The sequence below is a fragment of the Pleurodeles waltl genome, chromosome 10, assembly GCF_031143425.1.
Source record: "Pleurodeles waltl isolate 20211129_DDA chromosome 10, aPleWal1.hap1.20221129, whole genome shotgun sequence".
Classification (NCBI taxonomy): domain Eukaryota; kingdom Metazoa; phylum Chordata; class Amphibia; order Caudata; family Salamandridae; genus Pleurodeles; species Pleurodeles waltl.
In genome coordinates, this window is record NC_090449.1 from 328205785 (window position 1) to 328225064 (window position 19280).

General features: G+C 47.9%; 9 non-coding genes across 9 annotated transcripts; all 9 read right to left on the minus strand.

The window, feature by feature from the left end:
• Positions 1–1441: 1441 nt before the first annotated feature.
• Positions 1442–1513, minus strand: TRNAP-UGG (transfer RNA proline (anticodon UGG)). Its single transcript has one exon. It is a non-coding gene; the product is annotated as a tRNA-Pro (tRNA).
• A 1336-nt stretch (positions 1514–2849) lies between these two features.
• Positions 2850–2922, minus strand: TRNAV-AAC (transfer RNA valine (anticodon AAC)). The gene has a single exon. It is a non-coding gene; the product is annotated as a tRNA-Val (tRNA).
• Positions 2923–4960: 2038 nt separating this feature from the next.
• Positions 4961–5032, minus strand: TRNAP-UGG (transfer RNA proline (anticodon UGG)). Its single transcript has one exon. It is a non-coding gene; the product is annotated as a tRNA-Pro (tRNA).
• A 2920-nt stretch (positions 5033–7952) lies between these two features.
• On the minus strand, positions 7953–8025 carry TRNAV-UAC (transfer RNA valine (anticodon UAC)). Its single transcript has one exon. It is a non-coding gene; the product is annotated as a tRNA-Val (tRNA).
• Positions 8026–8469: 444 nt separating this feature from the next.
• Positions 8470–8541, minus strand: TRNAP-UGG (transfer RNA proline (anticodon UGG)). The gene has a single exon. It is a non-coding gene; the product is annotated as a tRNA-Pro (tRNA).
• Positions 8542–11998: 3457 nt separating this feature from the next.
• TRNAP-UGG (transfer RNA proline (anticodon UGG)) lies at positions 11999–12070 on the minus strand. The gene has a single exon. It is a non-coding gene; the product is annotated as a tRNA-Pro (tRNA).
• Positions 12071–13406: 1336 nt separating this feature from the next.
• TRNAV-AAC (transfer RNA valine (anticodon AAC)) lies at positions 13407–13479 on the minus strand. Its single transcript has one exon. It is a non-coding gene; the product is annotated as a tRNA-Val (tRNA).
• A 2038-nt stretch (positions 13480–15517) lies between these two features.
• On the minus strand, positions 15518–15589 carry TRNAP-UGG (transfer RNA proline (anticodon UGG)). Its single transcript has one exon. It is a non-coding gene; the product is annotated as a tRNA-Pro (tRNA).
• A 1313-nt stretch (positions 15590–16902) lies between these two features.
• TRNAV-AAC (transfer RNA valine (anticodon AAC)) lies at positions 16903–16975 on the minus strand. Its single transcript has one exon. It is a non-coding gene; the product is annotated as a tRNA-Val (tRNA).
• Positions 16976–19280: the final 2305 nt, after the last annotated feature.

Sequence of the window (19280 nt, forward strand, 5' to 3'; positions counted from 1 at the left end):
CCATAATTACAAGAGGATGACTGAGTGAGACGCTCTGCCAAATTTGGCAGCCTCGCACTCAGTCATTTTCAAAATGCAGGGAAGCGCCGTATTTAGTAGAATACAGCGCACCCCTGTGCTTCCCTCTGCGCCAGCTCTAAATTAGCTGCCGAGCGCCAACGCAGCCATCCTTGCGCCATGGTACAAGGATGGCTGCGTTGAGGAGGAAATTGTTTTTGTTCAGGAAGGCACACCTTCCTGCACAACAGAAATCTTCAGTGGCGATATGTTCGTGCAGCACACATAGAAAGAGCAAAAATGAGGAGAAATGAAAACATTTCTGCTCGTTTCTCCACTATAACGACACCCATTGTATGGCGCTTGGATTTTGGCGCTGCCACAGATTTACAAAAACTCGTAAAACTGGAGCAGCATCAAAATGCTATGGTGTTGCAGTGGCCCACCCAGAGCAACACCCATTGCACGCCCCTTCCAGGGAAAGGGCTGCGTGTGAAGGGGCCGTATTTACAAGGTGGTGTTAAGCCACAAAACGTGGTTGAACGGCGTCTTGTAAATACGGCACAGTACATAGTGCCACCGGGGCGTCACTAAAGATGATGTGCCGGTGGCGATAGGGCCTTGTAAGTCTGGCCCATTCTTTTCTCAAGGTGTATGTTCTTGGTGAAGGTAGGAAAGCCATTTTCGCTCTCATACCTTCCTTCCTTGGCTGGCTTGACCACAGTAGGCCCAGGCTTCAATGGAAAGGTCAAAAAGGGAGCAACTGATTGCCGTAAGGTGTATCGTCTTCTCTTGGTGAGTTGAGACCGATGCCCTTGGAGCGTAGTACCTCACGATGGTGAGGGATAGACACAGCCTCTTTAATTTCAATTTACCTGTCAGGTGAGGTGGTAAATGCAAATAATGTGATAAAGCACAGCAACTTGCTGTTTCTGCCTGGCCTCGAACCAGGGACCTTTCGCATGTAAGGCAAACATGATAACGACTACACTACAGAAACAGACATGCTTGCTTACTTGCTTCATGTGGCTATGCATTGGACTGGAACCACTACACTGGAAACAGACACACCTGCTTTCTTTATGTGGCTATGCTTTGGACTGGAATGCAAGGACTAAGGGACAATATTCATGACGCTCAAAGCTGAGCCTTTCTGACAGGATCTCTTCCTTTGGAAGAAAGGAACTGGGATCACTTTCATTCCAAGAGGTGATTTCAAAACCAGCCCTGCAATTACTTTGGAGAAGCACTGTGCATTTCATGTTCCAACGAGAAGTGCTGCTCCAACACAAAAAAGCAGTTAGAAAGAAATCCCACACTCCTTCATCATGCCGAACTGCCTCGACACCAGTAGAAAGCATGCAATGCATTCCACCATGGCATCTTACAAGAGTGGAAAGCAGAAATACTCCTGTTTATAAACAGATCGAATCTATGAAGGCACGGGCTCGTCCGGGATTTGAACCCGGGACCTCTCACACCCAAAGCGAGAATCAAACCCCTAGACCAACGAGCCTTCTGCTGCAAAAGCCTTTCAAACATCTTCTGAAGTGTCTTTGAGAAAAAGCAGGGCCACTTGGAGACTCTCCTTCTAAGCGTGCCATAGCAATTGATGTTTTGTGCCAAGGGTTTTTTTTTTGCCTCTAGCAAGGCAAGAGGTAGTCAAGAAGCCCTCTGCTAGCAAGCTGAACTGTGGCGCTGATGAGAAAAGCAGACCCTTTCTGGTAGTTGTACGCCTCCGCAGGACCTGGGCCTTTGCACCGTAGACTTCCAGACCAGAAGCACTGAAGGGCCTGCCATCTCTTGCGCCTGAGCCAGAGGAGCACGCCTCTTGTATTCAAGCACACTTGCTCGCTCAGTGCTCGATCAGGCGAGATTTATATGAGTGCCTCACAGGCCTGAAACACTCACCTGGGAGACGCGGGGTGGCTGAATTCCCAGAATGGCCTTCGATAGGAAAATCACCTCCTTTCCTCCCGACTCATTTCAGAATTGGGTGAAAATCGCAAGACAGTGTTCAGGGGTGCATGGGTACTGCCTACTCCCAGCTGCCTCTCTGTCTTCTTCATGTTAATTTCAAGTCACAAGGAGGGACCATTGCCATTCTGCTCCGCCCACCTAACCAGGAAACCCAGGTTGAGCTTGTCTGCCTGTTGTTGTTGCAGGGGCAGTGCCTTCTCTGCCCAAAAGTGGCAGGAGAGCCTCACTTCAAACGATGGAATCAACTGCTTAAGTAGAAACCAGCATGGTAGTTACAGTGATAAGGTGCAGCTCTAACAGAAGTCGTGACTGAGATGCCCCTTCCAGAAATACATGGAATGCTGATTGAGGGCCCAGCCGGAGGGTTGGTGGATTTCTTTTCATATGCTACAGCAGCTTGCAAAGATAGTGTTGTGGGGAGCTGGCTGTACAAGCAGAGGAAGAAATAAGGGCAGAAAATAGACCTATCAGAAGTGGGATTTGAACCCACAACTACATGAGCAAACCAGGATGCTTAGTTTAACTGAAGATCAAGCTCTCTTGAGGCTGCCGCCTTAGACCACTCGGCCATCCTGACAGCTGAGTCTGTGTTTAGGTCTGACTCCTCAGTCTGCACTTGTCGATGCTGCCGCTTGCAATGTTCCTATCAAGGTGACAGGTTTAAAGGCCCCACAATATAACATGGCCAAGAAAAAAAAAAGTAAAAAACAGAATAAGAAACCAGGCACATGCACGACTACGCAAAGATGCAGATAACTTTTTACCGGCCTGCAATAGTAATACAAGTTTTATGCAGGTCACAAGTTTTTAAAGGCCATCCCTGAGTGAGACTAAGCTTTTAGGGAGCAAACACAAAAGCAGACACTGCCCATTGTTTCTGCCCGGTCTCGAACCAGGGATCTTTCGCGTGTTAGGCGAACGTGATAACCACTACACTACAGAAACAAGCATGAGGGCTTGACTGAAGGAGCAAAATTCCCCTCATATGTTTGCCCGATTGCCTCTATACTTGATCAGCAGTTGCTCGAAAAGCGAGGAGTAAGAGTGAAAATTGCAGCGTTGTCAGCCAGCAAGCGTACACTCAGATGTACTGAAAAGTCACAGCTGCGGGTAGAGACAAATATCTGATGCCTAAATGCCTGAAACCAGAGCCTGTGAAAGCATCACACAGAGCACACTGAAAGCAAGCAGGAAGGAAGCCAAGGCATGGTGATCCTTTTTTTCTCCTGAGGCTAAAAATATTTTGCACAACAATGCTTTGAGTGGAATGAGGAATCTTCAAGCTTTGTGTATTTTGAGTAAAATTTGTGTGTTTTCTGCTAAAAAGGGTGTGTTGGGGATTTGGACCCGGACACCAACGAGCGAGGGCACAGAAGCACCACTGCTCAGACCCTGCTCCTAGGGTTGAGGGCAGAGAGTGGGCGAATACATCGCAAGGCAAGAAAATGCACATGGTTCTCTCTTCTGCAATATGACTAGAGTCATTTCCATGGTCGTCATCGAACATGACATAAAAAGCCTCTATCCTTTAGACCTTTTGGCCCATAATTACAAGAGGATGACTGAGTGAGACGCTCTGCCAAATTTGGCAGCCTCGCACTCAGTCATTTTCAAAATACAGGGAAGCGCCGTATTTAGTAGAATACAGCGCACCCCTGTGCTTCCCTCTGCGCCAGCTCTAAATTAGCTGCCGAGCGCCAACGCAGCCATCCTTGCGCCATGGTACAAGGATGGCTGCGTTGAGGGGGAAATTGTTTTTGTTCAGGAAGGCACACCTTCCTGCACAACAGAAATCTTCAGTGGCGATATGTTCGTGCAGCACACATAGAAAGAGCAAAAATGAGGAGAAATGAAAACATTTCTGCTCGTTTCTCCACTATAACGACACCCATTGTATGGCGCTTGGATTTTGGCGCTGCCACAGATTTACAAAAACTCGTAAAACTGGAGCAGCATCAAAATGCTATGGTGTTGCAGTGGCCCACCCAGAGCAACACCCATTGCACGCCCCTTCCAGGGAAAGGGCTGCGTGTGAAGGGGCCGTATTTACAAGGTGGTGTTAAGCCACAAAACGTGGTTGAACGGCGTCTTGTAAATACGGCACAGTACATAGTGCCACCGGGGCGTCACTAAAGATGATGTGCTGGTGGCGATAGGGCCTTGTAAGTCTGGCCCTTTCTTTTCTCAAGGTGTATGTTCTTGGTGAAGGTAGGAAAGCCATTTTCGCTCTCATACCTTCCTTCCTTGGCTGGCTTGACCACAGTAGGCCCAGGCTTCAATGGAAAGGTCAAAAAGGGAGCAACTGACTGCCGTAAGGTGTATCGTCTTCTCTTGGTGAGTTGAGACTGATGCCCTTGGAGCGTAGTACCTCACGATGGTGAGGGACAGACACAGCCTCTTTAATTTCAATTTACCTGTCAGGTGAGGTGGTAAATGCAAATAATGTGATAAAGCACAGCAACTTGCTGTTTCTGCCAGGCCTCGAACCAGGGACCTTTCGCATGTAAGGCAAACATGAAAACGACTACACTACAGAAACAGACATGCTTGCTTACTTGCTTCATGTGGCTATGCATTGGACTGGAACCACTACACTGGAAACAGACACACCTGCTTTCTTTATGTGGCTATGCTTTGGACTGGAATGCAAGGACTAAGGGACAATATTCATGACGCTCAAAGCTGAGCCTTTCTGACAGGATCTCTTCCTTTGGAAGAAAGGAACTGGGATCACTTTCATTCCAAGAGGTGATTTCAAAACCAGCCCTGCAATTACTTTGGAGAAGCACTGTGCATTTCATGTTCCAACGAGAAGTGCTGCTCAAACACAAAAAAGCAGTTAGAAAGAAATCCCACACTCCTTCATCATGCCGAACTGTCTCGACACCAGTAGAAAGCATGCAATGCATTCCACCATGGCATCTTACAAGAGTGGAAAGCAGAAATACTCCTGTTTATAAACAGATCGAATCTATGAAGGCACGGGCTCGTCCGGGATTTGAACCCGGGACCTCTCACACCCAAAGCGAGAATCATACCCCTAGACCAACGAGCCTTCTGCTGCAAAAGCCTTTCAAACATCTTCTGAAGTGTCTTTGAGAAAAAGCAGGGCCACTTGGAGACTCTCCTTCTAAGCGTGCCATAGCAATTGATGTTTTGTGCCAAGGGTTTTTTTTTTGCCTCTAGCAAGGCAAGAGGTAGTCAAGAAGCCCTCTGCTAGCAAGCTGAACTGTGGCGCTGATGAGAAAAGCAGACCCTTTCTGGTAGTTGTACGCCTCCGCAGGACCTGGGCCCTTGCACCGTAGACTTCCAGACCAGAAGCACTGAAGGGCCTGCCATCTCTTGCGCCTGAGCCAGAGGAGCACGCCTCTTGTATTCAAGCACACTTGCTCGCTCAGTGCTCGATCAATATGAGTGCCTCACAGGCCTGAAACACTCACCTGGGAGACGCGGGGTGGCTGAATTCCCAGAATGGCCTTCGATAGGAAAATCACCTCCTTTCCTCCCGACTCATTTCAGAATTGGGTGAAAATCGCAAGACAGTGTTCAGGGGTGCATGGGTGCTGCCTACTCCCAGCTGCCTCTCTGTCTTCTTCATGTTAATTTCAAGTCACAAGGAGGGACCATTGCCATTCTGCTCCGCCCACCTAACCAGGAAACCCAGGTTGAGCTTGTCTGCCTGTTGTTGTTGCAGGGGCAGTGCCTTCTCTGCCCAAAAGTGGCAGGAGAGCCTCACTTCAAACGATGGAATCAACTGCTTAAGTAGAAACCAGCATGGTAGTTACAGTGATAAGGTGCAGCTCTAACAGAAGTCGTGACTGAGATGCCCCTTCCAGAAATACATGGAATGCTGATTGAGGGCCCAGCCGGAGGGTTGGTGGATTTCTTTTCATATGCTACAGCAGCTTGCAAAGATAGTGTTGTGGGGAGCTGGCTGTGCAAGCAGAGGAAGATTTAAGGGCAGAAAATAGACCTATCAGAAGTGGGATTTGAACCCACAACTACATGAGCAAACCAGGATGCTTAGCTTAACTGAAGATAAAGCTCTCTTGAGGCTGCCGCCTTAGACCACTCGGCCATCCTGACAGCTGAGGCTGTGTTTAGGTCTGACTCTTCAGTCTGCACTTGTCGAAGCTGCCGCTTGCAATGTTCCTATCAAGGTGACAGGTTTAAAGGCCCCACAATATAACATGGCCAAGAAAAAAAAAAGTAAAAAACAGAATAAGAAACCAGGCACATGCACGACTACGCAAAGATGCAGATAACTTTTTAGCGGCCTGCAATAGTAATACAAGTTTTATGCAGGTCACAAGTTTTTAAAGGCCATTCCTGAGTGAGACTAAGCTTTTAGGGAGCAAACACAAAAGCAGACACTGCCCATTGTTTCTGCCCAGTCTCAAACCAGGGACCTTTCGCTTGTTAGGAGAACATGATAACCACTACACTACAGAAACAAGCATGAGGGCTTGACTGAAGGAGCAAAATTCCCCTCATATGTTTGCCCGATTGCCTCTATACTTGATCAGCAGTTGCTCACAAAGCGAGGAGTAAGTGTGAAAATTGCAGCGTTGTCAGCCAGCAAGCGTACACTCAGATGTACTGAAAAGTAACAGCTGCGGGTAGAGACAAATATCTGATGCCTAAATGCCTGAAACCAGAGCCTGTGAAAGCATCACACAGAGCACACTGAAAGCAAGCAGGAAGGAAGCCAAGGCATGGTGATCCTTTTTTTCTCCTGAGGCTAAAAATATTTTGCACAACAATGCTTTGAGTGGAAGGAGGAATCTTCAAGCTTTGTGTATTTTGAGCAAAATTTGTGTGTTTTCTGCTAAAAAGGGTGTGTTGGGGATTTGGACCCGGACACCAACGAGCGAGGGCACAGAAGCACCACTGCTAAGACCCTGCTCCTAGGGTTGAGGGCAGAGAGTGGGCGAATACATCGCAAGGCAAGAAAATGCACATGGTTCTCTCTTCTGCAATATGACTAGAGTCATTTCCATGGTCGTCATCGAACATGACATAAAAAGCCTCTATCCTTTAGACCTTTTGGCCCATAATTACAAGAGGATGACTGAGTGAGACGCTCTGCCAAATTTGGCAGCCTCGCACTCAGTCATTTTCAAAATGCAGGGAAGCGCCGTATTTAGTAGAATACAGCGCACCCCTGTGCTTCCCTCTGCGCCAGCTCTAAATTAGCTGCCGAACGCCAACGCAGCCATCCTTGCGCCATGGTACAAGGATGGCTGCGTTGAGGGGGAAATTGTTTTTGTTCAGGAAGGCACACCTTCCTGCACAACAGAAATCTTCACTGGCGATATGTTCGTGCAGCACACATAGAAAGAGCAAAAATGAGGAGAATTGAAAACATTTCTGCTCGTTTCTCCACTATAACGACACCCATTGTATGGCGCTTGGGTTTTGGCGCTGCCACAGATTTACAAAAACTCGTAAAACTGGAGCAGCATCAAAATGCTATGGTGTTGCAGTGGCCCACCCAGAGCAACACCCATTGCACGCCCCTTCCAGGGAACGGGCTGCGTGTGAAGGGGCCGTATTTACAAGGTGGTGTTAAGCCACAAAACGTGGTTGAACGGCGTCTTGTAAATACGGCACAGTACATAGTGCCACCGGGGCGTCACTAAAGATGATGTGCCGGTGGCGATAGGGCCTTGTAAGTCTGGCCCTTTCTTTGCTCAAGGTGTATGTTCTTGGTGAAGGTAGGAAAGCCATTTTCGCTCTCATACCTTCCTTCCTTGGCTGGCTTGACCACAGTAGGCCCAGGCTTCAATGGAAAGGTCAAAAAGGGAGCAACTGACTGCCGTAAGGTGTATCGTCTTCTCTTGGTGAGTTGAGACCGATGCCCTTGGAGCGTAGTACCTCACGATGGTGAGGGATAGACACAGCCTCTTTAATTTCAATTTACCTGTCAGGTGAGGTGGTAAATGCAAATAATGTGATAAAGCACAGCAACTTGCTGTTTCTGCCTGGCCTCGAACCAGGGACCTTTCACGTGTAAGGCGAACGTGATAACCACTACACTACAGAAACAGACATGCTTGCTTACTTGCTTCATGTGGCTATGCATTGGACTGGAACCACTACACTGGAAACAGACACACCTGCTTTCTTTATGTGGCTATGCTTTGGACTGGAATGCAAGGACTAAGGGACAATATTCATGACGCTCAAAGCTGAGCCTTTCTGACAGGATCTCTTCCTTTGGAAGAAAGGAACTGGGATCACTTTCATTCCAAGAGGTGATTTCAAAACCAGCCCTGCAATTACTTTGGAGAAGCACTGTGCATTTCATGTTCCAACGAGAAGTGCTGCTCCAACACAAAAAAGCAGTTAGAAAGAAATCCCGAACTCCTTCATCATGCCGAACTGCCTCGACAACAGTAGAAAGCATGCAATGCATTCCACCATGGCATCTTACAAGAGTGGAAAGCAGAAATACTCCTGTTTAAAAACAGATCGAACCTATAAAGGCACAGACTCGTCCAGGATTTGAACCCGGGACCTCTCACACCCAAAGCGAGAATCATACCCCTAGACCAACGAGCCTGCTGCTGCAAAAGCCTTTCAAACATCTTCTGAAGTGTCTTTGAGAAAAAGCAGGGCCACTTGGAGACTCTCCTTCTAAGCGTGCCATAGCAATTGATGTTTTGTGCCAAGGGTTTTTTTTTTGCCTCTAGCAAGGCAAGAGGTAGTCAAGAAGCCCTCTGCTAGCAAGCTGAACTGTGGCGCTGATGAGAAAAGCAGACCCTTTCTGGTAGTTGTACGCCTCCCCAGGACCTGGGACCTTGCACCGTAGACTTCCAGACCAGAAGCACTGAAGGGCCTGCCATCTCTTGCGCCTGAGCCAGAGGAGCACGCCTCTTGTATTCAAGCACACTTGCTCGCTCAGTGCTCGATCAGGCTTGATCAGGCGAGATTTATATGAGTGCCTCACAGGCCTGAAACACTCACCTGGGAGACGCGGGGTGGCTGAATTCCCAGAATGGCCTTCGATAGGAAAATCACCTCCTTTCCTCCCGACTCATTTCAGAATTGGGTGAAAATCGCAAGACAGTGTTCAGGGGTGCATGGGTACTGCCTACTCCCAGCTGCCTCTCTGTCTTCTTCATGTTAATTTCAAGTCACAAGGAGGGACCATTGCCATTCTGCTACGCCCACCTAACCAGGAAACCCAGGTTGAGCTTGTCTGCCTGTTGTTGTTGCAGGGGCAGTGCCTTCTCTGCCCAAAAGTGGCAGGAGAGCCTCACTTCAAACGATGGAATCAACTGCTTAAGTAGAAACCAGCATGGTAGTTACAGTGATAAGGTGCAGCTCTAACAGAAGTCGTGACTGAGATGCCCCTTCCAGAAATACATGGAATGCTGATTGAGGGCCCAGCCGGAGGGTTGGTGGATTTCTTTTCATATGCTACAGCAGCTTGCAAAGATAGTGTTGTGGGGAGCTGGCTGTGCAAGCAGAGGAAGATTTAAGGGCAGAAAATAGACCTATCAGAAGTGGGATTTGAACCCACAACTACATGAGCAAACCAGGATGCTTAGCTTAACTGAAGATCAAGCTCTCTTGAGGCTGCCGCCTTAGACCACTCGGCCATCCTGACAGCTGAGTCTGTGTTTAGGTCTGACTCCTCAGTCTGCACTTGTCGATGCTGCCGCTTGCAATGTTCCTATCAAGGTGACAGGTTTAAAGGCCCCACAATATAACATGGCCAAGAAAAAAAAAAGTAAAAAACAGAATAAGAAACCAGGCACATGCACGACTACGCAACGATGCAGATAACTTTTTACCGGCCTGCAATAGTAATACAAGTTTTATGCAGGTCACAAGTTTTTAAAGGCCATTCCTGAGTGAGACTAAGCTTTTAGGGAGCAAACACAAAAGCAGACACTGCCCATTGTTTCTGCCCAGTCTCAAACCAGGGACCTTTCGCTTGATAGGTGAACATGATAAACACTACACTACAGAAACAAGCATGAGGGCTTGACTGAAGGAGCAAAATTCCCCTCATATGTTTGCCCGATTGCCTCTATACTTGATCAGCAGTTGCTCACAAAGCGAGGAGTAAGTGTGAAAATTGCAGCGTTGTCAGCCAGCAAGCGTACACTCAGATGTACTGAAAAGTAACAGCTGCGGGTAGAGACAAATATCTGATGCCTAAATGCCTGAAACCAGAGCCTGTGAAAGCTGCACACAGAGCACACTGAAAGCAAGCAGGAAGGAAGCCAAGGCATGGTGATCCTTTTTTTCTCCTGAGGCTAAAAATATTTTGCACAACAATGCTTTGAGTGGAATGAGGAATCTTCAAGCTTTGTGTATTTTGAGTAAAATTTGTGTGTTTTCTGCTAAAAAGGGTGTGTTGGGGATTTGGACCCGGACACCAACGAGCGAGGGCACAGAAGCACCACTGCTCAGACCCTGCTCCTAGGGTTGAGGGCAGAGAGTGGGTGAATACATTGCAAGGCAAGAAAATGCACATGGTTCTCTCTTCTGCAATATGACTAGAGTCATTTCCATGGTCGTCATCGAACATGACATAAAAAGCCTCTATCCTTTAGACCTTTTGGCCCATAATTACAAGAGGATGACTGAGTGAGACGCTCTGCCAAATTTGGCAGCCTCGCACTCAGTCATTTTCAAAATGCAGGGAAGCGCCGTATTTAGTAGAATACAGCGCACCCCTGTGCTTCCCTCTGCGCCAGCTCTAAATTAGCTGCCGAGCGCCAACGCAGCCATCCTTGCGCCATGGTACAAGGATGGCTGCGTTGAGGAGGAAATTGTTTTTGTTCAGGAAGGCACACCTTCCTGCACAACAGAAATCTTCAGTGGCGATATGTTCGTGCAGCACACATAGAAAGAGCAAAAATGAGGAGAAATGAAAACATTTCTGCTCGTTTCTCCACTATAACGACACCCATTGTATGGCGCTTGGATTTTGGCGCTGCCACAGATTTACAAAAACTCGTAAAACTGGAGCAGCATCAAAATGCTATGGTGTTGCAGTGGCCCACCCAGAGCAACACCCATTGCACGCCCCTTCCAGGGAAAGGGCTGCGTGTGAAGGGGCCGTATTTACAAGGTGGTGTTAAGCCACAAAACGTGGTTGAACGGCGTCTTGTAAATACGGCACAGTACATAGTGCCACCGGGGCGTCACTAAAGATGATGTGCCGGTGGCGATAGGGCCTTGTAAGTCTGGCCCATTCTTTTCTCAAGGTGTATGTTCTTGGTGAAGGTAGGAAAGCCATTTTCGCTCTCATACCTTCCTTCCTTGGCTGGCTTGACCACAGTAGGCCCAGGCTTCAATGGAAAGGTCAAAAAGGGAGCAACTGACTGCCGTAAGGTGTATCGTCTTCTCTTGGTGAGTTGAGACCGATGCCCTTGGAGCGTAGTACCTCACGATGGTGAGGGATAGACACAGCCTCTTTAATTTCAATTTACCTGTCAGGTGAGGTGGTAAATGCAAATAATGTGATAAAGCACAGCAACTTGCTGTTTCTGCCTGGCCTCGAACCAGGGACCTTTCGCATGTAAGGCAAACATGATAACGACTACACTACAGAAACAGACATGCTTGCTTACTTGCTTCATGTGGCTATGCATTGGACTGGAACCACTACACTGGAAACAGACACTCCTGCTTTCTTTATGTGGCTATGCTTTGGACTGGAATGCAAGGACTAAGGGACAATATTCATGACGCTCAAAGCTGAGCCTTTCTGACAGGATCTCTTCCTTTGGAAGAAAGGAACTGGGATCACTTTCATTCCAAGAGGTGATTTCAAAACCAGCCCTGCAATTACTTTGGAGAAGCACTGTGCATTTCATGTTCCAACGAGAAGTGCTGCTCCAACACAAAAAAGCAGTTAGAAAGAAATCCCACACTCCTTCATCATGCCGAACTGCCTCGACACCAGTAGAAAGCATGCAATGCATTCCACCATGGCATCTTACAAGAGTGGAAAGCAGAAATACTCCTGTTTATAAACAGATCGAATCTATGAAGGCACGGGCTCGTCCGGGATTTGAACCCGGGACCTCTCACACCCAAAGCGAGAATCATACCCCTAGACCAACGAGCCTTCTGCTGCAAAAGCCTTTCAAACATCTTCTGAAGTGTCTTTGAGAAAAAGCAGGGCCACTTGGAGACTCTCCTTCTAAGCGTGCCATAGCAATTGATGTTTTGTGCCAAGGGTTTTTTTTTTGCCTCTAGCAAGGCAAGAGGTAGTCAAGAAGCCCTCTGCTAGCAAGCTGAACTGTGGCGCTGATGAGAAAAGCAGACCCTTTCTGGTAGTTGTACGCCTCCGCAGGACCTGGGCCTTTGCACCGTAGACTTCCAGACCAGAAGCACTGAAGGGCCTGCCATCTCTTGCGCCTGAGCCAGAGGAGCACGCCTCTTGTATTCAAGCACACTTGCTCGCTCAGTGCTCGATCAGGCGAGATGTATATGAGTGCCTCACAGGCCTGAAACACTCACCTGGGAGACGCGGGGTGGCTGAATTCCCAGAATGGCCTTCGATAGGAAAATCACCTCCTTTCCTCCCGACTCATTTCAGAATTGGGTGAAAATCGCAAGACAGTGTTCAGGGGTGCATGGGTACTGCCTACTCCCAGCTGCCTCTCTGTCTTCTTCATGTTAATTTCAAGTCACAAGGAGGGACCATTGCCATTCTGCTCCGCCCACCTAACCAGGAAACCCAGGTTGAGCTTGTCTGCCTGTTGTTGTTGCAGGGGCAGTGCCTTCTCTGCCCAAAAGTGGCAGGAGAGCCTCACTTCAAACGATGGAATCAACTGCTTAAGTAGAAACCAGCATGGTAGTTACAGTGATAAGGTGCAGCTCTAACAGAAGTCGTGACTGAGATGCCCCTTCCAGAAATACATGGAATGCTGATTGAGGGCCCAGCCGGAGGGTTGGTGGATTTCTTTTCATATGCTACAGCAGCTTGCAAAGATAGTGTTGTGGGGAGCTGGCTGTACAAGCAGAGGAAGAAATAAGGGCAGAAAATAGACCTATCAGAAGTGGGATTTGAACCCACAACTACATGAGCAAACCAGGATGCTTAGTTTAACTGAAGATCAAGCTCTCTTGAGGCTGCCGCCTTAGACCACTCGGCCATCCTGACAGCTGAGTCTGTGTTTAGGTCTGACTCCTCAGTCTGCACTTGTCGATGCTGCCGCTTGCAATGTTCCTATCAAGGTGACAGGTTTAAAGGCCCCACAATATAACATGGCCAAGAAAAAAAAAAGTAAAAAACAGAATAAGAAACCAGGCACATGCACGACTACGCAAAGATGCAGATAACTTTTTACCGGCCTGCAATAGTAATACAAGTTTTATGCAGGTCACAAGTTTTTAAAGGCCATCCCTGAGTGAGACTAAGCTTTTAGGGAGCAAACACAAAAGCAGACACTGCCCATTGTTTCTGCCCGGTCTCGAACCAGGGATCTTTCGCGTGTTAGGCGAACGTGATAACCACTACACTACAGAAACAAGCATGAGGGCTTGACTGAAGGAGCAAAATTCCCCTCATATGTTTGCCCGATTGCCTCTATACTTGATCAGCAGTTGCTCGAAAAGCGAGGAGTAAGAGTGAAAATTGCAGCGTTGTCAGCCAGCAAGCGTACACTCAGATGTACTGAAAAGTCACAGCTGCGGGTAGAGACAAATATCTGATGCCTAAATGCCTGAAACCAGAGCCTGTGAAAGCATCACACAGAGCACACTGAAAGCAAGCAGGAAGGAAGCCAAGGCATGGTGATCCTTTTTTTCTCCTGAGGCTAAAAATATTTTGCACAACAATGCTTTGAGTGGAATGAGGAATCTTCAAGCTTTGTGTATTTTGAGTAAAATTTGTGTGTTTTCTGCTAAAAAGGGTGTGTTGGGGATTTGGACCCGGACACCAACGAGCGAGGGCACAGAAGCACCACTGCTCAGACCCTGCTCCTAGGGTTGAGGGCAGAGAGTGGGCGAATACATCGCAAGGCAAGAAAATGCACATGGTTCTCTCTTCTGCAATATGACTAGAGTCATTTCCATGGTCGTCATCGAACATGACATAAAAAGCCTCTATCCTTTAGACCTTTTGGCCCATAATTACAAGAGGATGACTGAGTGAGACGCTCTGCCAAATTTGGCAGCCTCGCACTCAGTCATTTTCAAAATACAGGGAAGCGCCGTATTTAGTAGAATACAGCGCACCCCTGTGCTTCCCTCTGCGCCAGCTCTAAATTAGCTGCCGAGCGCCAACGCAGCCATCCTTGCGCCATGGTACAAGGATGGCTGTCTTGAGGGGGAAATTGTTTTTGTTCAGGAAGGCACACCTTCCTGCACAACAGAAATCTTCAGTGGCGATATGTTCGTGCAGCACACATAGAAAGAGCAAAAATGAGGAGAAATGAAAACATTTCTGCTCGTTTCTCCACTATAACGACACCCATTGTATGGCGCTTGGATTTTGGCGCTGCCACAGATTTACAAAAACTCGTAAAACTGGAGCAGCATCAAAATGCTATGGTGTTGCAGTGGCCCACCCAGAGCAACACCCATTGCACGCCCCTTCCAGGGAAAGGGATGCGTGTGAAGGGGCCGTATTTACAAGGTGGTGTTAAGCCACAAAACGTGGTTGAACGGCGTCTTGTAAATACAGCACAGTACATAGTGCCACCGGGGCGTCACTAAAGATGATGTGCCGGTGGCGATAGGGCCTTGTAAGTCTGGCCCTTTCTTTGCTCAAGGTGTATGTTCTTGGTGAAGGTAGGAAAGCCATGTTCGCTCTCATACCTTCCTTCCTTGGCTGGCTTGACCACAGTAGGCCCAGGCTTCAATGGAAAGTTCAAAAAGGGAGCAACTGACTGCCGTAAGGTGTATCGTCTTCTCTTGGTGAGTTGAGAATGATGCCCTTGGAGCGTAGTACCTCATGATGGTGAGGGATAGACACAGCCTCTTTAATTTCAATTTACCTGTCAGGTGAGGTGGTAAATGCAAATAATGTGATAAAGCACAGCAACTTGCTGTTTCTGCCTGGCCTCGAACCAGGGACCTTTCACGTGTAAGGTGAACGTGATAACCACTACGCTACAGAAACAGACATGCTTGCTTACTTGCTTCATGTGGCTATGCATTGGACTGGAACCACTACACTGGAAACAGACACACCTGCTTTCTTTATGTGGCTATGCTTTGGACTGGAATGCAAGGACTAAGGGACAATATTCATGACGCTCAAAGCTGAGCCTTTCTGACAGGATCTCTTCCTTTGGAAGAAAGGAACTGGGATCACTTTCATTCCAAGAGGTGATTTCAAAACCAGCCCTGCAATTACTTTGGAGAAGCACTGTGCATTTCATGTTCCAACGAGAAGTGCTGCTCCAACACAAAAAAGCAGTTAGAAAGAAATCGCGCACACCTTCATCATGCCGAACTGCCTCGACACCAGTAGAAAGCATGCAATGCATTCCACCATGGCATCTTACAAGAGTGGAAAGCAGAAATACTCCTGTTTAAAAACAGATCAAACCTATGAAGGCACGGGCTCGTCCGGGATTTGAACCCTGGACCTCTCACACCCAAAGCGAGAATCATACCCCTAGACCAACGAGCCTGCTGCTGCAAAAGCCTTTCAAACATCTTCTGAAGTGTCTTTGAGAAAAAGCAGGGCCACTTGGAGACTCTCCTTCTAAGCGTGCCATAGCAATTGATGTTTTGTGCCAAGGGTTTTTTTTTTGCCTCTAGCAAGGCAAGAGGTAGTCAAGAAGCCCTCTGCTAGCAAACTGAACTGTGGCGCTGATGAGAAAAGCAGACCCTTTCTGGTAGTTGTACGCCTCCGCAGGACCTGGGCCCTTGCACCGTAGACTTCCAGACCAGAAGCACTGAAGGGCCTGCCATCTCTTGCGCCTGAGCCAGAGGAGCACGCCTCTTGTATTCAAGCACACTTGCTCAATCAGGCGAGATTTATATGAGTGCCTCACAGGCCTGAAACACTCACCTGGGAGACGCGGGGCGGCTGAATTCCCAGAATGGCCTTCGATAGGAAAATCACCTCCTTTCCTCCCGACTCATTTCGGAATTGGGTGAAAATCGCAAGACAGTGTTCAGGGGTGCATAGGTACTGCCTACTCCCAGCTGCCTCTCTGTCTTCTTCATGTTAATTTCAAGTCACAAGGAGGGACCATTGCCATTCTGCTCCGCCCACCTAACCAGGAAACCCAGGTTGAGCTTGTTTGCCTGTTGTTGTTGCAGGGGCATTGCCTTCTCTGCCCAAAAGTGGCAGGAGAGCCTCACTTCAAACGATGGAATCAACTGCTTAAGTAGAAACCAGCATGGTAGTTACAGTGATAAGGTGCAGCTCTAACAGAAGTCGTGACTGAGATGCCCCTTCCAGAAATACATGGAATGCTGATTGAGGGCCCAGCCGGAGGGTTGGTGGATTTCTTTTCATATGCTACAGCAGCTTGCAAAGATAGTGTTGTGGGGAGCTGGCTGTGCAAGCAGAGGAAGATTTAAGGGCAGAAAATAGACCTATCAGAAGTGGGATTTGAACCCACAACTACATGAGCAAACCAGGATGCTTAGCTTAACTGAAGATCAAGCTCTCTTGAGGCTGCCGCCTTAGACCACTCGGCCATCCTGACAGCTGAGTCTGTGGTTAGGTCTGACTCCTCAGTCTGCACTTGTCGATGCTGCCGCTTGCAATGTTCCTATCAAGGTGACAGGTTTAAAGGCCCCACAATATAACATGGCCAAGAAAAAAAAAAGTAAAAAACAGAATAAGAAACCAGGCACATGCACGACTACGCAAAGATGCAGATAACTTTTTACCGGCCTGCAATAGTAATACAAGTTTTATGCAGGTCACAAGTTTTTAAAGGCCATCCCTGAGTGAGACTAAGCTTTTAGGGAGCAAACACTGCCCATTGTTTCTGCCCGGTCTCGAACCAGGGATCTTTCGCGTGTTAGGCGAACGTGATAACCACTACACTACAGAAACAAGCATGAGGGCTTGACTGAAGGAGCAAAATTCCCCTCATATGTTTGCCCGATTGCCTCTATACTTGATCAGCAGTTGCTCGCAAAGCGAGGAGTAAGAGTGAAAATTGCAGCGTTGTCAGCCAGCAAGCGTACACTCAGATGTACTGAAAAGTCACAGCTGCGGGTAGAGACAAATATCTGATGCCTAAATGCCTGAAACCAGAGCCTGTGAAAGCATCACACAGAGCACACTGAAAGCAAGCAGGAAGGAAGCCAAGGCATGGTGATCCTTTTTTTCTCCTGAGGCTAAAAATATTTTGCACAACAATGCTTTGAGTGGAATGAGGAATCTTCAAGCTTTGTGTATTTTGAGTAAAATTTGTGTGTTTTCTGCTAAAAAGGGTGTGTTGGGGATTTGGACCCGGACACCAACGAGCGAGGGCACAGAAGCACCACTGCTCAGACCCTGCTCCTAGGGTTGAGGGCAGAGAGTGGGCGAATACATCGCAAGGCAAGAAAATGCACATGGTTCTCTCTTCTGCAATATGACTAGAGTCATTTCCATGGTCGTCATCGAACATGACATAAAAAGCCTCTATCCTTTAGACCTTTTGGCCCATAATTACAAGAGGATGACTGAGTGAGACGCTCTGCCAAATTTGGCAGCCTCGCACTCAGTCATTTTCAAAATACAGGGAAGCGCCGTATTTAGTAGAATACAGCGCACCCCTGTGCTTCCCTCTGCGCCAGCTCTAAATTAGCTGTGAGCGCCAACGCAGCCATCCTTGCGCCATGGTACAAGGATGGCTGCGTTGAGGGGGAAATTGTTTTTGTTCAGGAAGGCACACCTTCCTGCACAACAGAAATCTTCAGTGGCGATATGTTCGTGCAGCACACATAGAAAGAGCAAAAATGAGGAGAAATGAAAACATTTCTGCTCGTTTCTCCACTATAACGACACCCATTGTATGGCGCTTGGATTTTGGCGCTGCCACAGATTTACAAAAACTCGTAAAACTGGAGCAGCATCAAAATGCTATGGTGTTGCAGTGGCCCACCCAGAGCAACACCCATTGCACGCCCCTTCCAGGGAAAGGGCTGCGTGTGAAGGGGCCGTATTTACAAGGTGGTGTTAAGCCACAAAACGTGGTTGAACGGCGTCTTGTAAATACAGCACAGTACATAGTGCCACCGGGGCGTCACTAAAGATGATGTGCCGGTGGCGATAGGGCCTTGTAAGTCTGGCCCTTTCTTTGCTCAAGGTGTATGTTCTTGGTGAAGGTAGGAAAGCCATGTTCGCTCTCATACCTTCCTTCCTTGGCTGGCTTGACCACAGTAGGCCCAGGCTTCAATGGAAAGTTCAAAAAGGGAGCAACTGACTGCCGTAAGGTGTATCGTCTTCTCTTGGTGAGTTGAGAATGATGCCCTTGGAGCGTAGTACCTCATGATGGTGAGGGATAGACACAGCCTCTTTAATTTCAATTTACCTGTCAGGTGAGGTGGTAAATGCAAATAATGTGATAAAGCACAGCAACTTGCTGTTTCTGCCTGGCCTCGAACCAGGGACCTTTCGCGTGTAAGGTGAACGTGATAACCACTACGCTACAGAAACAGACATGCTTGCTTACTTGCTTCATGTGGCTATGCATTGGACTGGAACCACTACACTGGAAACAGACACACCTGCTTTCTTTATGTGGCTATGCTTTGGACTGGAATGCAAGGACTAAGGGACAATATTCATGACGCTCAAAGCTGAGCCTTTCTGACAGGATCTCTTCCTTTGGAAGAAAGGAACTGGGATCACTTTCATTCCAAGAGGTGATTTCAAAACCAGCCATGCAATTACTTTGGAGAAGCACTGTGCATTTCATGTTCCAACGAGAAGTGCTGCTCCAACACAAAAAAGCAGTTAGAAAGAAATTGCGCACACCTTCATCATGCCGAACTGCCTCGACACCAGTAGAAAGCATGCAATGCATTCCACCATGGCATCTTACAAGAGTGGAAAGCAGAAATACGCCTGTTTAAAAACACATCGAATGTATGAAGGCAAAGGCTGGTCGGGGATTTGAACATGGGATCGCTCACACCCAAAGCGATATTCAAACCACTAGACCAACAAGCCTGCTGCTGCAAAAGCGTTTCAACCATCTTCTGAAGTGTCTTTGAGAAAAAGCAGGGCCACTTGGAGACTCTCCTTCTAAGTGTGCCATAGCAATTGATGTTTTGTGCCAAGGGTTTTTTTTTTGCCTCTAGCAAGGCAAGAGGTAGTCAAGAAGCCCTCTGCTAGTAAGCTGAACTGTGGCGCTGATGACAAAAGC